The sequence below is a fragment of the Lycium ferocissimum genome, chromosome 8 (genome assembly GCF_029784015.1).
Source record: "Lycium ferocissimum isolate CSIRO_LF1 chromosome 8, AGI_CSIRO_Lferr_CH_V1, whole genome shotgun sequence".
Lineage (NCBI taxonomy): Eukaryota > Viridiplantae > Streptophyta > Magnoliopsida > Solanales > Solanaceae > Lycium > Lycium ferocissimum.
The window spans coordinates 63,846,586-63,872,596 of NC_081349.1; the positions used below are offsets into that span (position 1 = coordinate 63,846,586).

A 26,011-nucleotide genomic window follows, 5' to 3' on the forward strand; every position below is an offset into this window, starting at 1 on the left:
AACCCCCCCCCGAAGATACCCCCTTTTAAAAACACTAAAAATCATGGCTCAAATTAGATTACAACTCAAAACAACATCAAGTTCGTGTTTGAACCTTTCCTCCAATTTCTTTCTCTCAAACCCTAGCATAACTATCACATAAACTCATAAACATGGAAATAAGATGAAATCTTACCTCAAGAGATCAACAACACTTCAATTCCAAGACTACTTCACCTTGAAGTATCCTCCAAAGCTTCTACAAGAAGGGGAAACAAGCTTCAACAATACTTTGAAAACTTTTAGCACTTGATTCTCACTTTTACCTTTGATCTTTACTTGGGGAGTGATTGAATATGATGCGAGAGGGTTTCTAGAGCTTATATGAACATAAGGTTGCCTCAGGAATACAGTTCGTATATACTGGTCGTATAATTTTATACGGACCGTATATATGATCCGTATTTCTCAACCTCAAAATCAACCTTCTCTGTTAAATTATAAATCCTTAAATACGGTCAGTATTTTAAGGTACGGTCCGTATAAAACAACTCCAGAATGAAACTTTGTAGAAACATATTCTCTTCAATTCACTTATTCTCTAATCCTTCCATAACTTACCAAACATGAACTTAAATCCTTATAATACAAGATGGGTATGTCTAACCCTCGCATAACCCTGAGACAAAATGTGTCCAAGGACTAGGCAACTAACATACAACAAATCTCAACTTATAAAACTACGAGGTGTAACAAAACGCATGAATGAAGTTAACCAAAAATTTTGTTCGCTCTCACCCTTAGAAGGAGGGACTGCTACCTTTGAAAGTAGAAGAAAGGAAAAGTCAGGGGTATTGAAGAAATAGACAGCTATGTAATAGAGAAATAAAGCCAACATAAATGAGAAATGTTGCACACAGACAGGGGGAACATCTAATGAAAAACTTCTAATGAACCTGGTTCACTAATTAAATCTTTACAGGTTGAAGAATAGATTGTTGTTATTCAAAAGGAGTTAAATCATCTTGAAAGTCTTACACTTAGGAAGGTAACCACTATGATTGAATAGGTTAGAATTGGGGATGATTAAGATTTCATAAGTATCCCTCAATGATCATTAGAATATTTGTTTCAAGATAATTAATGCATCATTTGAATAATGTTTTACTCAGTCTTGTACATTCAGTTGTATGTCCTATACCATGATAGATCATTATCTCATAAAATCTAATAGATATTGAAATGTCACAGTAAGAATCGGCTTGGATGAGATTGCGAATAGTTCATCAAAATTGAGGTATGTACACCATCCTTGAATTAATAAATATTCAAGCCATGAAATAACTTGAAATAATTACTCCTTCCATCTGTTTACAAAATTAGTCTCCATTAAGTATGCAATTCTGAAAAAGGTTGTGTGTAACTGTCATTATTCATTAAAGAGTCCTTTACAATGAGGACTTCCTTTTGAAAACATGCAACCATCTAGTCAATCACTTCCAAAGACTTATACGTGGACTAAAACTCCTTGACACAAGGAATCTATCCATATCCACTCACCCCTTCTTCTCTCTCTCTCTCTCTCTCTCTCTCTCTCTCTCTCTCTCCCCCACTTAAACTCCACTAATCATTTTTCTCTTCATCTTCTACCTCTCATAATTTCGACAAACTCTGTTTATATTCTCTCTCTCAAGTTCTCAACACCTATCCCTACACTAGAAATGGTACATCAAGCATCTACCTCCACTACTCCACAAAAACGCAAAACCACTTCACCAATCACTCTCAATCCTACCACCACTGTACCACCCACCAATGTCACACCAATTGCTTTCGCACCCACTGAAACACCCCAGACCCAAATCCCAAAGAGAAAAAAATCCAGAGTTAGTTGTAGTGATGAACAAATCAGCTCTGGTAACTGACAGTTTGATCCATCTCTAGACTTTGAAACTAAGATAATTTCTAACACTCTTGATATGTCTGGAGGACTCTTTGAGAAACAAGGGGACGAAGTTAAGAATTTGGAGTGTAGGATGTATGGTATCTATGGGGCTTACTACACTGGACCCTTGGACTCTATCACTTTGATATTGGTTCCAAAAATAGTAGTGGTAAGTCTGTTAGGGCTGGCACACGTTGTAAAACCCATTAGGGATTTGGGGGATGAAACTGAAAAAATTGAGGGAGATGTGCCTAGAGCACAGCGTGAGAGAGAACCAGTGAAAAATCTCACAGCTAAACCAAGTTCACATGCTGTGATATATGTAGTGTACACGGGTTAATTTTCCCGACAGCGGTGATGTCGAACGAACCAAACAGAGACTCATCGAAGTTGCAAAATCGTGTTATGGCCGGCAGACGTGACGGAAGCATGGGTGAGGGTAATATGGAGGCAACCAAGGTAGTTTAGACTCTTGAACCCTCAGTTTGTGTTCAGGGAGGATCACCAACTGTTGATACCCATGCCACCATTGAACAAGTTGAGGAACCTGTTCCAACATTGGATGAAAATGCTCAAATGAACACATTTGTCAACCTGATCCAACTGAGAGTACTGCTGCTAAAGGTAATGACGATGATGATGATCTGCTTATTACTGAGCTTGCAGGGAGAAAGGTTAGGTCTAGGCTTAGGAAGGCATCTGGTGAGCCTATTCTAAGGCCTGATGATGAAAGTTGAGGAAAGAGGTTCTTCAGCTCTACCAGAACCCCTAACACTCGGGGTCAAAAGAGAAAGGTTGAGGAAGAACTGAAAAAGGCAATGCTAGCCAGCAAAAAGCGTACAGCTTCCAGAATAAGAGATGTTAAGACTGCTTCAGTATCAATGGTGGAACCTGTAGAGGAGACTGCAGAGAAAAAGAAAGTGTAAGGCTGTGGCCACCGCAAAATCAAGACCAACTGCTGTGAAGAAATAGGTTCGCGAACCTATTTCATCTAAAAAGAAATCTTAGTTTAAGATGGAGAATGAGCCAACTGGGAGTGACACGAATGAGTCCTATGAGTCTGAACATAATGACTTTGAGGACACTGAAAATTATGTTGACTCAGATGTATGCAAGATCCTGCAAAGCAAAGGATCCTTATGATCAAAAAGCAGACTGTGCTAAGAGGTAGGGTAGTCACTGGCCATGGGTCCAGAGATGGCTACATTCTTGGAAAGGTTTGAATGCCAGGGGTGGAGTGACTTGTTTCTTCCAATGGAAGAAAAGAGAAAGTAGTGCAAGAAATAGGTTACTGAGTTTTATGTTAATGCTACTGTCACTGGAGAGTAGCTCACTAGCATGTGTTGGGTGTTGAGTTCACTTTGGATGTCCAAATTTTGGGTGAAATTCTGCATGTGCCCTCTGTGGGTTGGGCAAATTATGTGAAAAATAAGTGACCATCACTTAATGGGATGGCCTCAGCCTTTGAGATCACAAGAAAACTCTCCAACAACCCATCTTCTAGGCAGCACAAGAGGGTGCAAAAGAAGGAGATGCGCAGACTTTACCCACTCTACTTTGAAGTGGTGCATTATATGGTTTTGCTTAGAAATAAGGGAGACATGAAGCAAGATTCTTAGACATGGCTGTGATGGAACTCCTAGACACTGATGTCCAAATAAATTTTCCCAGCCTCATGATTTAGCACATATACAAGATTACTCTATAGGAGAACAAAGGTCATGGGCTGGCATATGGGTTTTGGTTGGCTGACATCTTTGATCACTTCCAAGTGTCAGTTAAATTTTGGGAGTATCAAACTTCCAAGGATGTCATCGGGGCCTTGGAACAGGTTGATTAACCGGGTCCAGTTGAGCAGGCTGATGCTAAGTTTCAAAACTTGAGAGACCAACTTACAGCCAAGGATGCTGAAATTGTAACACTAAAAGATAAGAATCAGTATAGTATAATATGGATCTGTTGCATATCAAGTACGGTCATGAGCAAGAAGATCGTAATGCTCAGATTGTAAGTCTACAGGTGTCGCACTAGATAAGGAGAGAGCAGATAACACCAAGACTATATAAGACTTGGTCAAAGCTCTCACCAAAGATTCTTCTTAGACCTCCAAGACTTCCTCTTAGTATTCATTATCTTATCTTCCTTATGTGGTCCCTATCCCCTGCTTTTAATGAATCCCATCCTATGTTTTTTGTTGTTGATTGGCCTATATATTTGCTTTTAACTGTCCATGGTTTGGTGCTACAATATCTGCTTAATGAAAACAGTTTGTTTTGTCTATAAATTTGTGTCATTTTGTGTAAATGTTCATGATAGATAGAAATTGAGCAAGTGTTTCTATTATGTTTGTATATGTGATAGCCAAGTGGCCATGAGTTCTATATTAACAAACAGTCAATTGATCTTTAACTAAAATGAGGCAACTTTTTAATGATGCCAGAAGGGTGTAGATGTATACTGTGTAGCGTTTATAACCCAACTGTGCTAGCCTGGTTCATCTTAGTGGTTCATTTTCTAGGCTGAGAAATGTTTAGAACAGGTTACACAGAAAGCATCAGGAACATAGGTTTGTCATCATCAAAAAGGGAGAATTTGTGGCACTGGTATGTTTTGATGATTGACAAAGTGAATGAAAAAGGTGAATGAAACAGGTCTATGAACATGTTCCATCTCAGATTCAGATGTGAGACAAAATGAATGAACTAGGTGAATGAAACTGTTCCATGAACATGTTTCATCTCAGAGTCCTGCTGAAAGTAAAACTCTTGAATTAAAAGATTTTGAGATAAAGACTTGTTGGAAAAGATATAGGAGTATTTAGAAGATTATCTGAGATAAGCTTCAGACTCCTAAAGATCATATATGAATCCGCATGACAAGCAAGAGATTGAAGTCAACTCAAGCACTATATCTCCTCTTGGGCCTTATCAAGCGGTGTGTTTGTGTTTTAAATTACTATATATATATATATATATATATATATATATATATATATATATATATATATTTTTTTTTTTTTTTTTTTTTTTTTGCTTTGTGAGTTCTGATTCCTGAAGTGCAACCTGATACGAAGGACAAGATTGAAGAACCTATTTCATTGAGTAATGTCTTACAGTATTCAAGTCTAGAATCTTGTATTAGGATTGTTTATCGCGTTGTAAATTTATATCTTTCATAGAAGCATTTGTAATAGGTATAAACACTTGTCAAATTTAGCTTCAAGTTGAGGGCAACTTGAAGAGGGCTCAATAGTTTAAAGAGATTATTGAGATAGGAATTAGAGTTAGTTCCTAGGTTGGAGAGTTTGTAATGTGAATTTGTTGCAGCTCACAGTGATAGTGGAGTATCAGGTCAAATCCTGAAGAGGTATAGGTCGTGGTTTTTCACCCTTGTGAGCTGGGTGGTTCCACGTAAAAAATACTATGTCCTTACTTTTCTGTTCTTTATTATTCCGCAAATGTAACTTGGAAACCTGGTCTGTCCTCTAGGTGAAAATCAGGCACAATGTAGGATAGATATTTGATCGTGCAAATTATCACATGTACATGATTAGTGATACAAATTTATACAAGAATTATACAGTTTCTATACATTACAGATAGAAATCATACCTTGTTTTCGATGATCTGTCGACTATAAATAGAAATCTCTCTCGTATTGTGTAGTGCTTCATTACACTAGATATTGTATCTTTGTCCCAATACAATTGACCTTGTGCAATTTCCTTATGAAGTGGATGTTGTATTATGTTCTCCTCCATTGCTATGTCCTGAAAATCATCTTCACTTCCCTAATCAACTATAGCCATTGGAGGAATATGTACTCCTTCTATCTCCTGATATTGTATAGCAGCTGAAGTTGTTCCCACCAAGTTACAATTTGAACATTCACTAGCATCTTTCAATATTATGCATAATGGATGAATATTCATTGATATCTAGGTTTTGTTTCTTCATCTCCATATATAAACAGACACTCATATCATAGTATATAGGCATTGGTCTAGCCCTTACCAAGTACTTAATCTCCATTAAAGTTGTAGTTGATCCCTACCTAATTGCCTGTATATCTCATCAACAAAATACTCATAACTACAATATGAATAGATCATAATTCCATTAATATTGTAATTAACAAACTCATTCTTGTTTAACCAATTACCACCATGTTGTATCAAAATTGGAACCAAAAATGGAGTCGTATTTGCAACAGAAGACATTATTATGTATTAATTCCGCAATTTCAGAACGAAATCAACTCAATCAACGTGACTTGCGGCTGCAATTTACGTGAAAAGCTTTACAGATCAACTATTTTTGTGGAGCTCTACGTTAATTTTACTCCTTAGAAACCCTAGATTTTGTTGCAAATTGAATTTACGGTCGTTGTTTATGTCTTTTATAGGTTGAAGTTTTCGTTCTCAAAGCGTGATTGCATGAGGCAAATCGTGTAGAAAGATATTTTTCAGATTAGTGATTTTCTCGGGTTAGTTTGTGTTTAAAAGCCTCCTTATTTAATTTTTGGCTAGCGGTTGGATTATTTAGAGGCTACGAAATTGGCTTGGAGCAACTTGGGCCATCGAATTGTCAATAGTTTTGGCCGGAAGGCTAGTTGTGACCTTTCTCTTAAAAATAAGGGAGTTATTTGCACTTTTATCCCTATTTTATGCCGGACTTTAATTTTTTCCCTTCAAAGTCGAATTTATGTCTAGAGGGACATAAGTTACGCATCATAATATCCACAAGTTATGCTAGCTCCCTTAAAGAATTTACGAAAAAGGGTTATATATACCCCTGTACTGTCTCGAAATAGTTGTACCCATCCCCGTTTCGCTTTTCGATGATATATACCCCCACCGTTATCTTTTTTAATATATATACCCCTGCGTCCAACGACTCCTTTAACGAGGACACGTGGCATGATCTAAATGTGCCATCTATTTTTTTCTTTTTGTTTAATTAAAATACCTAAACCTCCAATTCTAATACCCAAATATTATAACCCGAACCCACGACCCATACTCGGTTATGATCTGCAATTGATTCTATGTTTTTGTTCTCTCTTCTATCTCTTTTCATTTGACTTCGCTATGCTTAAGTTTTTTGAACAATTATTTTATAAACTGGGTATTTTTTTGGGCAGGGACTTAGAGAATTAAAGGCCTCTTCAATTTCTGAAAATGAACAATAAATGGGTGTAAAAGTCTTGCCGGTTATAGAAGTGAATGGCGGGGAGGAGGAAGAGAATGGAGTTTCGAAAGGTAAAGTTTGTACGGGGAGCAGCCATTTCCTCACGTGGAGAGGCATTGACAGAACACACATAGATAGATATATATCACACAATTGCACTGATACAAACGAATTCATATGGTTTAATTAGATAGGGCATTTGCACAGTGACAAAATTCAAGAGAGCACGGAAAGAAGGTCACACACATACGGAACAGAGAATACACACTAAGCACATTGAGGAGACATTAGAGATATTGATTTTCCTCCATAGCCATAGTTCCTCGGTTGAAAATCACCGCCAAACTCCATCGCACCACCGGTTTTCCATGCGATCCCTTAATTATGTATGGATTTCTAATAGGTTACAGGTTCGGGTTATAACATTTGGGTGTTAGAATTGGGGGCTTAGGTATTTTAATTAAATAAAAAGGAAAAAAACAGGGCGTTTAGATCATGACACGTGTCTCCATTAAAGGAGTTGTTAGATGCAGGGGTATTTATATTAAAAAAGATAGCGTTGGGAGGGGGGGTATATGTCATTAAAAAGTGAAACGGGGCGATGGGTACAACTATTTGGAGATAATACAGGGATATATATGACCCTTTTCCGAAGAACTAATGCCTAGAAGACCAGCCCATTTGAAGGCCAAAAATCATTTATTTGAAGGACAAACAGTGCAATTACTTCAAAATAAGGGAAAATATTAGACCACCCATTCGAAGAACAGTTTGTGGAATTTCTTCTTTAATAGTAATGGTCTCCATTCGGACCATTTGATAATCAAGAAGAACCAAGTAGAGCATCTTCTGATATTAAAAAGCAGAGGCCTTTAAGGGTGTGGTAGGGCTCAATTTGAGAGAAGTGTGACATGTCTTCTGAACCGAAGCGAAGGAAAATCGAAGGTGAACCTCCTCGCAGGTAATCAATTTAATTGACTTTTACTTTGATTATCAGTAGCCATTATTTAGCTAGTTTGCAAATTCATTATTCATAACCCAATATGTAATGCTAAATTGCTTCTCTGCCACTTATTTTAGAAGTCACATGAAAAAAAAAAAAAAGCATTCTACTCTCCTTGATATTATGCTAAATATAGTGTGATAAAGGGACAATTGCTACTAAATTATGTGAACTATCTCGTCCAAAAGCTAAATTCTTAAAGACATCGGTGAATTTACTATGTAAATTACGATGCACGCAGAGGCGAATCTATGATTTCTAGAACATGGGTATACCACTAAAACAAAAACAAAAAAAGGAAAAACTATATTAAGTGGGAATTCATCCCTGGTCCTTTAGCTAAATAACTCAACCTTTCAACCAAGTACACCATTTAGCCTTCTTATAGCAGTGCCAGCAGATAATATTATACCAATTTTAAAAAGAGATAATGGTCAAAAACACAGCTCAAGTATGACCTTTTTTGAGTTTCCTACCTGAATAGGTATAAGAGTTTCCTACCTAAACTATCACAACTAGTTTGCAAAATACACCTCAACTATCAGTTATTCACTTTTAATGAGGTGTATTTTGCAAACTAGTTGGTGATAGTTCAGGTAGGAAAAGTGAAAAACTGATAGTTGAGGTGTGTTTTGCAACTTAGTTGGTGATAGTTTAGGAAACTCAAAAAAATGTAATACTTGAGGTGTGTTTTTTGACCGTTATCTCTTTAAAAATATATGGAGAGACCATGGGTTCACGTGCACACAGGGGCGAATTTATGTATTAAATTGGGCACTTGAACCCATGGTCTCTCCTAAAATTAGGTATTTTGTGTGCATATTTTCTAGAATTGATATAATATTATCTGCTGGTACCCATGCTACAAAAAGGTTGAATGGTGCACTTGGTTGAATTCTAAGTTATTTACCAAGAGGTTAAGGATCAATTCCCATTTAATATTCTTTTTCTTCTTTTTTAGTGGTGCACCTCGCCTCTGCTTAGAGATATGTCACTTATTGTTTATTTATTTAGGTCTACTTTACGCCTTTATACTACTGATTCTTTTTTTTTTTTAGGATTGAGTTATTTGGAAATATTTTCATTGATTAGCGGGGTTGAGACTTGAAACTTGAAACCTCTACTTGCTTTCATACCGTGTTTAATTGTCGGAACCATCTTATCTAAAAGCTTTTAGAGTTGTTCACGCAATTTAATAGATGGTATAAGTCTATAATTTTGGTATGCAATCAGTTAAGTATCTCGTGCAGTTGTTAACGTCTTTTACTGTATGCTACTGTTTTTCTCGTTATTTGTTTAGTAATTGATTTGAGGAGATGAAAAAAGAATGTTGTTCTTCAGTATCATTATTTGTAGGAATGTAACTTTTACTTGGTTAGCTCATGCAGTCTTGGCGATTACTTTTATATTGGGTTAATCCAATAACGTCCTTTATCTATTTTTTTCTATAACCAAGAAATTCCTGAGAGTCGGTGGCACACGGTTCAGAACTGGTGGATAATCGGCTGCCCCTCTACCCTTCCCCACTTAAATACTAGGCTTTTGTCTGCGCGAGAGGGTTCGAACCCGTGGCGTGTGTCTAACCCCCACATCACAATTACATACGCTCTTATCACTGTACCAATGTCCTGGGGTCACTGATGTCTTTTATCTAACGGTTAATTACATAACGCCACCCTAAGGTTTCTTTCTAAAACTGTCGCTTCATCTTGGGACCTCCCTTATGTTGAATCTTGATTAACTATTCTCATTTTTCAAAGTCTTGTGCATTGACTAGTACTATGTTGCAACTTATAGACAAGATCTCAGCCTAATTTCAACCACTCGGAGATGTTATATTTTGATGAAAGCATCTTTTGATGTTTTTCTCTACATCATAGAAATCAGTAACATTCTTTTGAGAAGCAATAAGCTACTAATTTATTTTTTTGATTGTGAAATCAGCAACTAATTATTAGAAAAACTATACATGCTTCTTTTGATTACTGAAAAATTCTCTTTCTTTTGGAAAAATTATTATTATACAATGACAAACTGGTGAATACATGTAAAAGAATAGGTGTGGCTACCCCAAAATTCAGCATTAGAGATGTTTGCTCTAAAGCACATGAGCTGAGAGCACTGTTTAGAAAGGCGCTCGCCTTATGCTTTTTGGCGTGAGGCGTGGCAAGGCGAGCCTTCCTCGCCAGGGACAGCCAAGGCGTGGCGTTTTCTAAAAGGCGAGGCTATGGCGATGGCGAGCTGTGGCGTCGCCTTTTGATTTTTAAAAAAAAAAAAAGGTGGCTGACTTATAAACAAAACAGAATAAAGAGAGCAAAATATTATTTACCTAGGGTTTCCATCTTTTTTCCATCAGCAGCTGCGTTTTGTTTCCATCAGAATACAGAGAGCAAGAGAGCAAACTTTCAGGTAAGGCTTCTTCTTCTTCTTTTTCCTTCTTCTTCTTCTTCTTCTTATTCCTTCTTCTTCCGGCGTGGCTGACTTTTTCCTGCAGCAGATTAGCCTTTTTCAGGCAGATCTGACTTTCTGGCAGCCGGCCGGTGACCCAATTCCGGCAGTTTTTTTTTTTTTTTTTTCATTTTTGTATTGATATTTATTTAAGTTATATCTACTTTTAGTTTGTCAATTGAAATATTTGCTAGTATTTTGTTGAGTATTTGAGTTTTTGGGTATTTATATATGCATATTTAATATTTTAAATTTTTTGTGTTAATTCTCGCCTCGCTTCTAAAAGGCGCTCGCCATGAGGCGTGAGGTGAGCCCTTGTCGCCACGCCTCGCCTTTCGCCATCCTAAACACTGGCTGAGAGTTACTATGTGTGAGTGGGAGGAAGTTTAATGATGACAGATAGTTGAGAAGTATTCCGTTTTTGTTAGGTCTACTTGATCTGAATTCTTTGTTTCTTTTAGGATTTTAAATATCAATATTCCTGTTATAGAAACACAAATACTCTTGATGAAGCTTAAACAACTGAAACAACAGAATATTGCTCTGAGGCAGGGAATCCTTTATTGTCTTGCCCAAAAACATTAGTTATTCTCATTGGAGGAAGACTCCCCTGGGTCAAGTAAAGGTTTCACACATAGGGCCAGCTAACAACAACTAAATCGAAAGCAAATCCAACCTTGACTGGTTAGAAAGCTATTTAGTAGCTAACAGATTGTTGCAGGTAAACTGAATTTATGTCCTCCATTTGGCCGAGTTTGAAACCAATCCAGCAGAGCTAGCATTCTCTTTGCAGAAACAGGGGAGTATGCTTTTATAAGTATAACATAATTGCTGGATATCCAACTTGTTGACGCTTCACACATGCTATCCCCTCTCATAATAGATAATCCACTTGATTAGCAGGGAGTTAAGGGCTCCTTTCATTGCATATATAAGGTGTATAATGGTTCCGTAAAATCTATCATTAGTAATGCAGTGTTTGTTACCTTTTTGATACTTGCATAAAATTAGCATTACATTACACTATTTGGTTGTTATTTTTGTTGCCTGCATAGATAACACATGTATAATTTATGTAGGAATCTATGTTTTATTTTATGGGGATAGAAGGTGGAACAAGAGTACGAGATTAGTAATACATGGATCAAAACAACTAAAATGATCAAATTAGCTCTCATGTATTAAAATTTGCATAAAATAAGTAAAGAAAAACACAAACTTTAATCGCTGCATTACAATTCATGCATTATTTGTGCCTGGATTAATATCCTTGGATTACTGTAATGATTTACTTATGAATTGTAATCAACTTGTACTGAAATTAACAATGGTTACAGTTCCTAACTCTATTACAATACACCGAGCTTAGAAACAGGCTCCAATGGTGGATAAGCCTGCAATAGAAGAAGAATTGATGTGAGGAAGATGAAGAAAGAATCTGGGTTGAGAGAAAGAGAGAATTTGGAAGAGGAGTTGAGAATATACCAGCAATTCGTTAATTGATTTGTTTCCAGCTGTGTGAATTATAACAAATTAATCTAACTGCCCAAGCAACTAGGACCATGAGATTCCCTTAGCTGTACTTAATCTCCTCCATCCATTTAAGTAGTCACATGTGCCTCACGTGACTCATTTAGCTGCTCTGATCTGCACACGTGTCCCTACTACAAGACTTGCCCTCTTTCTAAATCAATACACCGACTCATTTCCCCCAATTCAGCTAATCAATTTGGATTGAAATTGAAATCCCTAAACCTATTTCACTCTTCTCCCATTAGATCGTTACAATTACTAATCCCTACATTATAAATCCTTGCATTATGAATCCCTATATTACAATTCTTGTTCATTAATCCCTGCATAACTTCTCTATAAACCAAATGACCTCTAAGAGAAATTGTTCAATAAATAATTATAGTATTGGTCGAAAGGTTTGTAAGTAAAGTCGAGGTGCTAAAAGTAGAAAATTTAAATATGGTACATGAAGTTTTAATTATATAAAGATTATATTTGTTAATATTACTTCAAAATATTGAGATGTGAAGTTTGCCATTATGATAAGAAATCAAGTTTCTTGATTAGAAGAGTAAAAAGATTAGCTTGATAAACAGTACGAGTATCTATGACATTTGTTAGTTTTTATTTCAAGAAACTACTCAACTCTAGCCCATTCTTGCTGCAGGGCCTTCATCCCACCACCAAAAAAGAAAGCAATAGATGCAACGTCTAGCGATAAACCTATGGTATGTCTTACACATGGTTGATTCTTTTGTTATAAGCTTGTTAAGTTGCGATATCCAAAATTTGTTGTGTGCGTGTAGGTGATTGCAGCACGAACAAACAGCATTAATCCCAAGATACAACAGGCTAGGAATTTTGCAGTAGTTCAAGCACATCAAGATGGCTGCACAGGCAATTTCAGAATCTTTGATTCTCCGTTTGGGAATTTTCTTGTACCTGTAATTCCAACTCGTGCAGAACTGGGGTAAAGGTCTGGTCTTTTGTTACTAAAGGATGTCTGTACATTGAATGCTGAAATGCTACATACATAATTCATGAGTGATTCTTCAAGAAGAGTCCTTTGTCTAGGAACTGTGATGAAGCTGGTTGTGAATTAGTAGTTGTATTTTGAAATCGCCACAATGAAGATGTCCCAAAAGTAATAATCAGCATCAACCCAGGAATGGAGTTTATAGTGTACATGTTTTTACTTGTTGGATTTGGCTTTGCCTCTGGAGTGATTAATTAAATGCAGGTGCAAACAACATTTGCTACAATTTTGGAAGGGTTGAATCCGAACTCGCTCGTCATTTTGATGTTTGAAGTTATTCGCAACGCTTTACAGTTTGTCTACTTTCTTCGATCTTTTTACCAAATTTACTGTTGCCAATAGAACTTAGTAGAGAAGTAGCTGGAAATTGTTCCCTTGTTTGTAGATATTCAAGGATCAATTTGCTCCTGTATATTTGTTGAACGTTTGACATTTCTTGCAGCCAGTTAATTGGTGACTGTAGCGGTCCTAGCTTATAGGATATGGATTCACGTGAATTGAGTAACTTTGTCCAAGTATTAATGTATATTAAGAAATTCATTAAATATCTATAAATATTTAATTATTAACTCAAATGAACTATCAAATGATGTATGTACAATTTCAGCACAAATAACAAAATTGCCGTTCCTTGTCGCCTGCTAATCGTGTGAGCAAGAAAACAGAAAAAAAGGTGTCAGAAACAGTAGAAATCCCAAAGCAAGGATTTGCAAAAAGGAAAAGGGTCAACAAGCATGTAGCATTGGCGTCGACAAGCAGTTCCACGTGCAAATTGCAGTGCCATCAACAAAGCAATATATACAAATCATCAATCAACATCTTTTAATGATTATGCATTTATCCATTTGAACAACTTCTGCTGGAAAATGAGGTCTGCAAATCAATTCACCAACGAGTTTGTCGCCAAGCATCTAGGGGTGCTTATCGATCGGTTCGGTTCGATTTTGTGAATTACCGGTTCGATTTATCGATTTTTAAATACGCTAAACTAAAACCAAACTGATAAGATATTCGTTATTGGTTTTCAGTTGTTCGGTTTTTGATTCTTTAACGGTTCGATTTTCAGTTTAACCAATAAGAAAATGCTCTGCTAATTTTATTTGCTTTGTCTTGTTTTCATTTGTTCATATATACACTGCATTCATGCATAAAGTCTACACAAATTACAAGAAAAAAGCTATAAAATGCACCATAGCAATCTTTCAAAAATAAAACAAGGGCAATTCTTAATTCATTTGTTCATAAACAAGGCCAACTTCTTCAAAAAAAAACATCAGCAGCAAGACAAACTATAAAATGCAAAAGAAAGCAGTAAGCATCAAAAAGAACACCAAGCCAAAGAACTTCAAAGATCCAAAGCTGAGAGAACTCGCAAGCCCTAGTTCGTAAAAGAATTGAGAAAATATAACTAGAATAAGTGTGCCTGCGAGAAGTAATTTAGAAGTAGGGTTTGTATTTAAAAATTATAATTTAAAGCCACTAATATATAATTAAGGATAAAAATGTAATTTTAATAAAAGCTTATTGGGTTATCGGTTTAACCAAAGAACTAAATCCTTAAACTGGAAACCAAACCGATAACCCAATAAAAAAAATACAAAACCGTTAACCCAATAACCTGATATCGATAAACCAATAGCGTTTTTATTGGTTCGGTTTATCGGTTGAACCGGTCTTTGCACACCCCAGCAAGCATCAGCATAATTTTTACATCCTCTGTTAACCTTGCTCTTTCACCTCATTCCACAAAGATTGGTGTTTGTAAAATTTCAAAAAGTGCTCTTTTCCCCTCCATTTCTGAAGGCCCCAATTAGTTGTTCAAGAATGTGCTTCATTGCCTTCACTCCCAATGGGTTGTCCTTGCTAATAAAGCAAGTGACGTTGCAGACAGGAGAGTCGTGTGGGCAGCAACTACAGGGGTCTCCACAAAGAAGTAGCTCCTTCAAAAGGGCAGCATCCCCAAGAGAAGCAAGAGTTATATAGTACTCAAGGATACAGCAGCAAGTGGTAATCTCAGAATAATCATCACAAGCTGTGCGTGGCTTGATGGGAGATTGGACGCCGGGCCCGGGGGACGGGGGGAGGGGGTGCTTTCCTTTTCATTATTAGCCAGAACATCTTCATATCCATCTACTGTAACAACCTTGGCCATTATTCCTTAATTAATTGGTCACATTTGCCATCATGGCCTGTGTTGGGTAGTCTTCTTCAGTGTCATTTTTATAATGACATCAAAGGCATAGTCTATAAGACCACCATTGCAACCTTCATCATAGAAAGTATCACAATCCACCAGCTCTTGCTCTGATACTGATATCACATCACCAGTTACTATTGGATATACTGCTTTTTCTGATCGATTGTTTCATGAATAGGGAACCGGGATGACGTGTGCTTTTCTCTCGGCGCATTTTAGCAAGGCTGCTATTGTGCACCTCGAATAGGAAAAAACATGTCAAACCACCGGAAAGAGCCTGCCATCTCCTCTACAATTAGTTACCCCTGCTGATGGAACACGAAGGGCTTTACCATCTCTTACTTTTGGTAGTTATTTGCCCCCTCAATTTCAATCTATTCCCGAGGAAATTGAGCACGATGGGTCGGATTCGGAATCACAACAATCCATCCATTTGAAGGACTACGGAGACTCTGATGCTACTCCGGCGGCTAGGCGACTACACTTTTCTGATGCTGGTACCTCAACGCAAGTCACCCCAATGGAGAAACCGGATTTTCGTGAAAATCGACTAGCACAAAAAGGTAAATCTCTCTCTTATGTTCCTCCGACCACTAAGCAAGGCAAAGTTTATGTTAATATAGTGGAAGAGGATGTCAAATCTCAGGAGGTATATTGGAAAAATGCTTTGATTGGGTTTGTAATGGGAGATATACCGTATATGAAATCGATGGAGAATTATGTGGCTCACTCGTGGAAATTTGTCGCAAAACCGCAAATCCTTGCACATGATGCTGGGTATTTCATCTATAGATTCGAAAGTGCTGAGGATTGTGACAGTGTCCTGATGGGGGGTCCTTACACCTTCCATATATAATAAGCCACTTATTCTTCAAAACTGGGTAATTAACTATGAATTTAACCCGGATGTATTGACCTCGATTCCACTGTAGGTGATTTTTCTGGGGTTGCCTGTTGGATATTGGTCTAGTGAGGCTCTGAGTAAGGTTGCTAGTGCTGTGGGTCAACCATTGTACACTGATAAATTTACGGCAGACATGGAGAGAATATCATATGCTCGTGTCCTTGTTGAAGTGGATGTCTCACAACCATTGCTTGATTCCCTTGAAATGGAGACTCCTACTGGCAGTTTTCATCAGCCAATAGAATATGACTGGAAGCCAAAATTTTGCACTGCTTGTTTGAGATTTGGGCACCTAAAAGATGACTGTTGGGTTGATGGAGGGGAAGACTAGGAGAAGGAGATTTTTGAGGACATTCCTAAGAAGAGAAGAAGGAATAGAAGGAGAAGGAGGAAATGGAGACAAGGCTGGCAGACAAAGGAGAACCAAGCCATCGAAGGTCATTTGTGCATATCATCGCACCAAGAGCTAATGATTCTACAGCTCAGGCCAATATAAGTGTGGTCGATGCTACAGGTGGGACTTCAACTGTGCTTGCTGCTACTCCTATTAACATTGCAAATAGATTTGATGGTCTACAAGGCCCTGATACTGGTGCAACTGCACCTGTTAGGAACCCTCCATGATTATATCAACATGGAATATCGAGGGGCTAACCAACCCCCGAAGCAAAAGGAGCCGAAGCTCTTTTTGCAAAAGAATAAGATTGAATCGTTTGGTTGTTTAGAAACAAGGGTACGAGAGAATAAAGCTGGTAACATACCGAGCAAAGTTAGTAGTGGATGGAGTGCGTGCAATTATCCAATGGCCCCAAATGGTAGGATCCGGCTCTTTGGAAGCCTTACCTACAGTCCAGTGCATCGGCAGTCCAAGAACAATTCATCCATTGCAAAGTGGACAATATGACGATGCTTTCTCTTGCCTTTGTAACTATTGTGTATGCAAAGAATGAGGCTCAAGAAAGACTAAGCTTATGGAGTGACTTAACCGGTCGCCTAGGAAATAACATTCCCGGGAGCTTGGCTCACCGTCCGGTGATTTCAACACTTTGCTCTCTGCAGGATAGGATGGGCTCCACAGTGATCGACGCCGAGACAAAAGACTTTTCAGAGATTGTGTGGATGCCTTGCTTAATAGCCTTAAGGGCAAAAGGGTGGCATTTCACCTTTTGTAACAAACAACAAGGGGACAAAGGTGTACTCTAAAATTGATTGGGCATTGGGGAATTTGCGTGGTCGCAATCATATGGGCATGTGGAAGCAGATTTTCTCAATCCTGGGGCTTCAGATCATTCTCCCATATACATTGAGTTTAAACCCCATGTTAATATCCACCCCAAACCATTCAAACTCTTTAAAACAGTGTTAGAACACCCAGATTTCAGACACATTTTGGAGTCTGTATGGTCAAGGCAGTACAATGGCACTAGATTGTTTCAGCTATGGCATAAGCTGAAGGATTTGAAAATTGCATTAAGGGACCTGAACACTCATATGGCTTCTTATAGCCAGAAATTGCAACAGTCTAGGCAAAGTTTAGATGTGATACAATCTCAATTGGCTAACTTACCAAGGCAGCAAGCTTTGATAGATGAAGAGAAGAAGCTCTTATGTTGAGGAGAAGGTACTTAGACAAAAGTCAAGAGCCACCTGGATAAATTGTGGTGATGCTAATACAAAATACTTCCATGCCTCGGTGGAAGATTAGGTCTAGAGGGAACTCTATAACTTCCATCTATGACAACGCAGGAATAAGCTCACGGATCCAAAGCTTGTCAAGCCGAGTTTATATCCTTTTTCTCCAACCTTATGGGTCAACGGGCCGAGGAGTTGCCATGTCCAAACTCGTAGATTATCAAAAGAGGGACATGTTTATCACACCACAACAGTAAAGTGCACACTAATTCGATCGTCACGCAGTTGGAAATCTTCAATGCGCGAAGGACATGCCTAGTGATAAAGCCCCGTGTTGATGGTTATCCAGCCGGAGTTCTTTACTCGGAAATTGGGACACAGGTCAAACATGATGTGGTGCGAGCGGAAGGAGTTTTTCCTCTCTGGTAAGCTCTTAAAAACTTTTAGTTGCACTGCAGTAACTTTGGTTTCAAAGATAAATGCCCCTACCCAAGTAAAGGATTGGCGGCATCAATTGCTTGTCGCTCAACAAAGGTACAAGATCATTACCAAGATATTGACTAATAGAATGAAAGGTGTAATCAATTCAATTGTGAGCCCAGCCCAATCAGCTTTCATAGAGGGTAGGAGTATCATTGATAACATTTTGTTTAGTCATGAAGTTTTAAAATGGTATTCTAGGAAAGGATTATCTGCAAGATGTGTAATGAAAGTTGACCTCAGGAAGGCCTATGACTCTATAGAATGGTGTTTCTTGCGAAGGATGCTGGCTGACTTGGGGTTCCCACATATGTTTATAGAATGGATCATGGAATGCATCTCCACAGTCTCATACTCTCTTGTCATCAACGGGGTCTTACAAAACCTTTCCGGGGAAAGGGGAATAAGGCAAGGGGATCCTCTTTCCCACACCTTTTTGTTATTGCTATGGAATACCTTCGAGAGAGTTAAATGTGCTAGCCGGAACAAGCGCTTTCAGTTCCATCCTAGGTGTAAAAAGCTAAAAGTTACGCATATTTGTTTTGCGGATGATCTGTTAATGTTTTTCAAAGCTGATTTGAACTCCATTAGACTTTTACAAGAAGCCTTCTTAAGATTCTCAGCTATGTCTGGGCTCCAAGCCAACACTGAAAAAAGCTCAATATACATGTCTGGGGTAAATGATCAGTTAAAGCAGGAAATATTGAATCATCTTGGATACTGTGAAGGAGCTCTACCATTCAAGTACTTAGGAGTCCCTTTATCATCCAAGAAGTTAACAGTGGCTCAATGTATGCCCCTTGTGGAGAAAATTACAGATAGAGTGAAGTGCTGGTCTGCTAAGCTCTTGTCCTATGCTGGGAGGCTTCAATTAATAAAAGCTGTTTTATTTGGAGTCCAAACTTACTGGGCTCAAGTGTTTATTCTTCCCAAGAGGATTATGAAGTTGATAGATGGGGTCTGTAGAACATTCCTCTGGACTGGTGCTGCTGTCTTGTCCAAAAGAGCCCTTGTATCATGGGAAAAAGTTTGTCAACCAAAGGCGGCAGGGGGTTTGAATGTATTGCACCTGGTCACCTGGAATAGAGCAGCAGTGTTGAAACAATTATGGGCTATTGCTGAAAAGAAAGATTGTCTATGGATTAAATGGGTAAATAGCTATTATATGAAGAACTCTACAGTTGAGAACTGCACCATTCCCAACAATGCAACATGGGTTGTACGGAAAATATTGGAAGCTAGAAGGTATATTCTACAAGCAACTACACTACAAAGGGACTCGATTACAAGATTTCTTACCAATGGTTCATGCTCAAAAATTTTCCATCAAGCAAATGTATCTTGCTTTGCTACCATGCTATCCTCGAGTCCCTTGGAAGAGTCTGTCCCTACATCCTTCAGTTCATCCTAGACACAAATTTACATTGTGGCTAGCTATCATGGGAAGACTTGCGACAGTTGATAGGCTGCTTAAGTTTGGCATACAAGTTCCACCTTCATGTGTGTTTTGTGACTTAGCTGATGAAACTATGGACCACCTACTCTTCAACTGCACCATCACTAGAGGTTTGTGGATAAGAATGCTCCATTGGGTAGGTATTCAGAGGACAATTGGCACTTGGCAAGAGGAGGTGAATTGGGTGTGTACATAGGCAAAACGAAGGACCGGGAAAGGTGCGATAATCAGTGTTATTTTCGCTATGTTGGTGGCTACTATCCGGAGGAAAGGAACCTTTTGAGGTTCCAAAATGGCTACTTTCACGCCGATAGAATCTGGAGAGATAGCCATCCACATACACATCAAAGGGCAAAGACAACAGAAATGGCAACAAGAGCCGCCGGTTCTCACTAATCCTCGACGTATGCCATTCTACCGCTAGGGACTACTGAGGCTTGGTTCATGGCTTCTGGTCAAATTTAGGGGTTAGTTCTGAGGTCAGATATGCTTAGTATGTAGTTTGACATATTTGTTCTATTTTTTTTTTTGTGGTTAGATATGCTTAGTATGTAGTTAGGCTCCTTTGTATAAGTAGAGTCTTGCTTTTAATTTTGAGAAACAGGAGGTCGGCCCTGTTTGGCTGTGTAATGCCCAATTTGGTTTGAATAAAATTCCTTTATTTACCAAAAAAAAACAACACCTTTTTCTCTCCCGTCAACTGATTCCGTCAAGTTATCCCCAACTTTGGGCTTTTGTTCTTTGACAACCTCCAACGGTCACAGGAACTCTTTTCATACCCAAGTAAATTGACCTGTGCTCCTCGCTAGTCAGATGGGCAAATTCCGTCAATCCGGGCTTGTAACTCTTATTTGAAAATGCGTTAGACTAGAAAGACTAGCCGTTTCAGATCTTCAAGGATAACTTTAATTACATAGACGAATAGAAACTCTTTTCCAAATAAGAGTTACAAGCTCGGATTGACGAAATTTGCCCATCTGGCTAGCGAGAAGCACAGGTCAATTTACTTGGGTACGAAAAGAGTTCCTCTAACTGTAAAGTCCAAAGTTGGGGATAACTTGCCGGAATCAGTTGACGGGAGAGAAAAAGGTGTTGTTGTTGGTGTTAAGGATCAAGGAAGCTGTGGGAGTTGTTGGGCATTGTCTGCAATTGCTTCTGTTGAAGCGGTATATCCAATAGTAATTGGTGATGTGATATCAGTATCGGAGCAAGAGCTGGTGGATTGTGATACTTCCAATGATGAAGGTTGCAATGGCGGTCTTATGGACTAAGCCTTTGATTTCATCATAAAAATGACACTGAAGAAGACTACCTGTACACTGAAGAAGACTACCCATACACAGGCCATGATGGCAAATGTGACCAATGTACAGCGCCGCAATTTCATCGTCAGTTCGGCGGTGAGTGCTGTGGTTTTCGTCATAGGTTTCAATGGATGGGATAATGTGGAGAAGAGGAGCATGAGAAGAAGGGATATTGTGAGAGTCGAGCTGTGAGTTGCTATGATTGTCGACTTTTTCCCTGGTTTGTTGGGGGAAGAAGGGGATTCAAATAGATAGTGGACATGAGGACTGTGATTGCCACTGCACTAGCAAGAGCAGCAATAGGGTTTGCCCAATTTCCCTTTATCCGCTCATAGAAACTGCACTAGCCAGAGCCGCAATGGGGCTTGCCCAATTTCCCTCTATCTGCTCATAGAAACTGAGTCCTATTGATATCTGAAAGCCCATGAGTATGCTCCTGTCTAAAGCTGCAGTCTCTCAGCTAGGATTCTACCCTATAACCGAGTTGAAGGACATGCAATGTTAAGCTAAGCTTAAAGTCCTTATTTCCAAAAGTTTGCACTCAACGTAACATAAGTACATTCATTCACCTCCAAACTGCAGATTTACATGAAGGTATATGCACAAGTTTGCACCAAATTCTCTTCCATTGTAGAAGCTCCAGCAATACATAACAAGCTAAAAACCGACAAAAACAAAAATGACCAAGGCAACCATAATAAACAGGGACATGTCCAACATTGCCTGCAACTTTGAGAAAATCAACTCTGAGCAAAGAATAAACAATCCCTAAACCCAATTGAATGAACAGCCACTTCTAAACAAGCACATAAAATTTATTGTCTTTCAGACTTTTGCATTCCCTATTGAAAGATTGAAGTGACAAAAACATATCAATCTCAGTAACAAAAACCAAGAATAATAGAAGAATCACAATTGCGAAATTAATTCCTACTCCTACAAAGCCAAACACTTATTATTACATTAAAAAAAAAAAAACACTTATTATTCTACAACAAAGATCACTGCTTTAAGTTGTTCCCATTAAAGACAAAATCGTTCTTTCCCATAACATTCAACCAAAAGAGGTAACTTGATTGAATCACATTTTCACTTGCACTCAAAAGTAACAGAACATATCAATCTCAGTAACAAAAATCAAGAAAACCACATTGTGAAACTAATTCCTACTCCTACAAAGCGAAACACATTTATTCTACAACAAAGATAAGTGCTTTAAATTGTTTCCATCAAGACAATATAATATTCAACCAAAACAAGGTAACTTGATTGAATCACATCACTTAAATTCAAAAGTGGGAGGCATAGGTGAATCAAAACTCTCCAAAATCTCCACTTTTGATGATCCACCACCACTCTTCTTCTCTTCCTCTTTCTTTCCTTGACCAAACCACCCTCCTCCAAACCACGACGACGACGCCGCGTTTTCTTCTTGTGGAACCTGATTACCATGAACAGGGGGCCCACCAGGTAACCCTAAAGGATCATCAACAAAAATAGGAGCTTCTTGTGGAGCAACCATAGCTTTATTCAACATAATACCAGCACCTTCAATAAGCGCAAGAAGAACCCCACCAAAAACCGCAGACCTTGAAGCAGCCCTTACACCTTGTCTCATCTGAAGAAACCCACCAGTAGCAAAGACCCGCAAAAATAGAGTTCCAAGGATCTTCTTTTTGTCTAACATAAACCATACTACAATCAAATACTGAGAACAAACCACCCCATACAGCGAAACTACCACCAATCCTAGGTGCATTCATACGAACAGCTTGTGTGCCGCCGATTAAGCGCTCGCCTTTAGGTGAATTGTAGAGCCCTTTAATGAAGTGGAATGCGGAACCGCCTACTGCACCCATACCGAATGCACCACCGAGATCGTCTAGGATGCGGTCTGGACATGGTTCTCGTGATGTTTCTGGTGTTGCCATGAAGGAAAGAGAGTAGGGTTTTTGGGAGAAAGCAACTAGAGAGAATGAAGGGTGGTTTGTTAGGTTTGAGACTTGGACAAGGGGCAGCTATATTTTGTGTTGAATGACGAAAGTGGCCCTTTGAAAGTTTCAATAGTAGTTCTCTCGATTTTTCCGAGGTTGAACTAATTTCTTGGCGGTGAGTTGTTTCATTACTTGTCGAAACAAAAAAAAAAACAAAAAAGAAAAGTTATTTGACTAGTCGGTCAAAATAGACAGCGAAACACTCCACCAAAATCATGGAATTTCATATCACGAGATGAAATCAGCGTTTGGATATGCGATTCCATCTTATGATTTCATCTCATGAAATAAAATCTCAAATCATCTAAAAAGGCATAATTTGAGATTTCAAATTATGATTTCAAAATTTTTAAATGTAAAACTTGACCTATAAATTTATATTTTGTAAAAAAAAAAACTCATAAGTTGGTAGATATTTTTAACAATTACTCCCACTAACCATTTGTAACTTCATTAACTTCTACCAACCGTTATTTATGTTCGTACTATGTGGGAGAATTATGTTAAAGAGTAGTTACATTACTATTCATGTTACATTTTCCTTTTTATTAAACTAAAGTTTGATCAATTGATGTTGTATTTTTTAAAAAGGCCTTCTAGTAGCGTATTAATTTTGTTATGAACTATGACTTGCTCATTTGGTAAGATTGTATAAAAATTGTGAAAGTTTTGATAGTTTTCACAACTTGTGGGGTTTTTATGTCTATAAGAAAAATACAACTTAAGAAATCTAAATTGTATGTCCAAACATGATTTCATCTCATGGTTTCAAATCATGTCCAAACGGCTCCTGAGATTATTAGGAGTCATTTGGACATGATTTGAAATAATGAGATGAAATGATAATGATCGGTCAAGCACTTATCCATCAAATGTGGCCCTAGTCCTCTCACAAATCGGTGCACTCGATCACCCATATCCGCTACCATGGCCGGAGCATACCTAGCCAAAGAATTGAAGCGGAGACTATACTCTAAAGCACTCATGCTTCCTTTGCCTAAGATTCAAGAACTTGTCGGTTCTAGCCCGCCGAACCTCTAGGGGCAAGTAACGTCGTAGGAAAGCATTAACAAATTCTTGCCATACCGGGGGAGGTGCATTGACTCCCCTAGAAGACAATCAAACCGTATACCAATGAATCGTTACATCCCGCAATCTATATAATGCTAACTCCACCGATTCAACGTCGGAAGCATGCATTAACCAAAGTGTCCTCAACATTCCATCAACAAAGTTTTGAGGGTCCTCATCCGGTGTCGACCCGAAGAACTCCGGAGGGTTCAAGCTAATAAAATCATGGGCTCTTGCACTAACCGCCCTATCACCATGACCCATACCTTGCTGCTGGGCCTCAGCGGTAACCAATTGAGTCAACAATTGAATGGCCTCTTTTATATTTTGGCCCGAAATCTCTGATGAAGGAGATGGGTGTGCTGGAGCTGGGGCTGAGGCTCCCTCACGCTCCTTAGAAATAGGCAACGAGTGAGAGGACTGAGATCGAACCTCATTCTGGGACTCACCTTCCTCTATAACCGTTGGCGGTACTCTTTCAGCCCGCTTTTCTGCCACTGTCTTGCCCTTTTGGGCTACCGAAGTTTTCCCCTTTACAGGCATTTCTGAAATACATAACACACGGTTAAAGGAAAAGAAATCCTTATATCATGGCTCTATCGCACGATCTTATGAAGAAAGAAGGTCATTCATTCCTAAAATGCCCGCAGCCTCCTGTTTATAAGTGTGGCGCGCAACACACCCATAAACAAAACTCTACTGGACACGGCTCGTAGACACACCCTAGGACGAAACTGCTCTGATACCACTTTTGTCACAACCCAACCGGAGGGCCGTGACGGGCACCCGGAGCTAACCCACCGGGCACCTCTCATCGTACATTCACATTCATATCTAGGTGAGCCACATGGCCTATTAACAATTCTATGCCTCAATAATGCCATTTTCAACAGCTAAAACACCTTTATATCAACGTCAACAACTATGCCCATATACATATACACAAGCCGACGAGGCTAACAAAATAATATACCAAAATATGAGCCGACAAGGCAAAAGATATCTACTATACATGACTGTCTACGAGCCTCTAAGAAGAGTATGAAACATCATCATAAGGACGGGACAGGGCCCCGCCATGCCCATATGTATATACACAAAAGAATAGTACCAACAGCTGCAGCTCCGAATCAAATGGAGCTCCTCTATGCAGTCTCTGAACAAGCAGTCTATGGTTCAAGTCTATCTCCCTGTCCACCTGGGGGAATGACGCAGCGTCCACAAATAAAAGGACGTCAGTACGGATAATGTATTGAGTATGTAAAGCATAATCAATAACAAAATAGAAGCATGAACGATAACATTAGAAAGAAGAGTCATGGGGTGATAGAGCCATTTATACCTCTAACGACGTTCATTATATTCGCTTACCCTTTTTCTAATGGAAACCTTCAATTGCATACACTTATACATATAGTAGTATCATACCCGACCATAGAGGTTCTGTCTTACGTACCGACCATAACAAGGCTCGGTGTTATACATACCCGGCCCTACTAAGGCTCACGGTTATCCGTACCCAATGTCAGTGGTGCGCGCGCGATAGATATCATACCCGGCCATATAAGCTCGTTGTTCTTAATAGTCATATATATATATATATATATATATATATATATATATATATATATATATAGGAGTACATACGTATCTTCAACATCATCATCATCATCATTACTTTCATTGTATCCTTCCTTAGAGAATCAACTATCATAGGATGAGACCAATGGTATCGTGAGAATATTAAGACTTATGAGCTTTAGCACTTCCAGAAATGGAGGCGTCATGGAAAACATGGTGAATTTCATGAATAGATGTACAACAATGGAATCATGCCTTAAGAAGGAAGGGTTAGCCT

At 38.6% G+C, this 26,011-nt stretch overlaps 2 pseudogenes; both read right to left on the bottom strand.

Annotated features, from left to right (window-relative positions):
• Window positions 1-14,720: 14,720 nt before the first annotated feature.
• Window positions 14,721-21,207, bottom strand: LOC132066536 (probable cysteine protease RD21B; annotated as a pseudogene).
• Window positions 21,208-22,093: 886 nt separating this feature from the next.
• Window positions 22,094-23,151, bottom strand: LOC132068821 (mitochondrial import inner membrane translocase subunit TIM17-2-like; annotated as a pseudogene).
• Window positions 23,152-26,011: the final 2,860 nt, after the last annotated feature.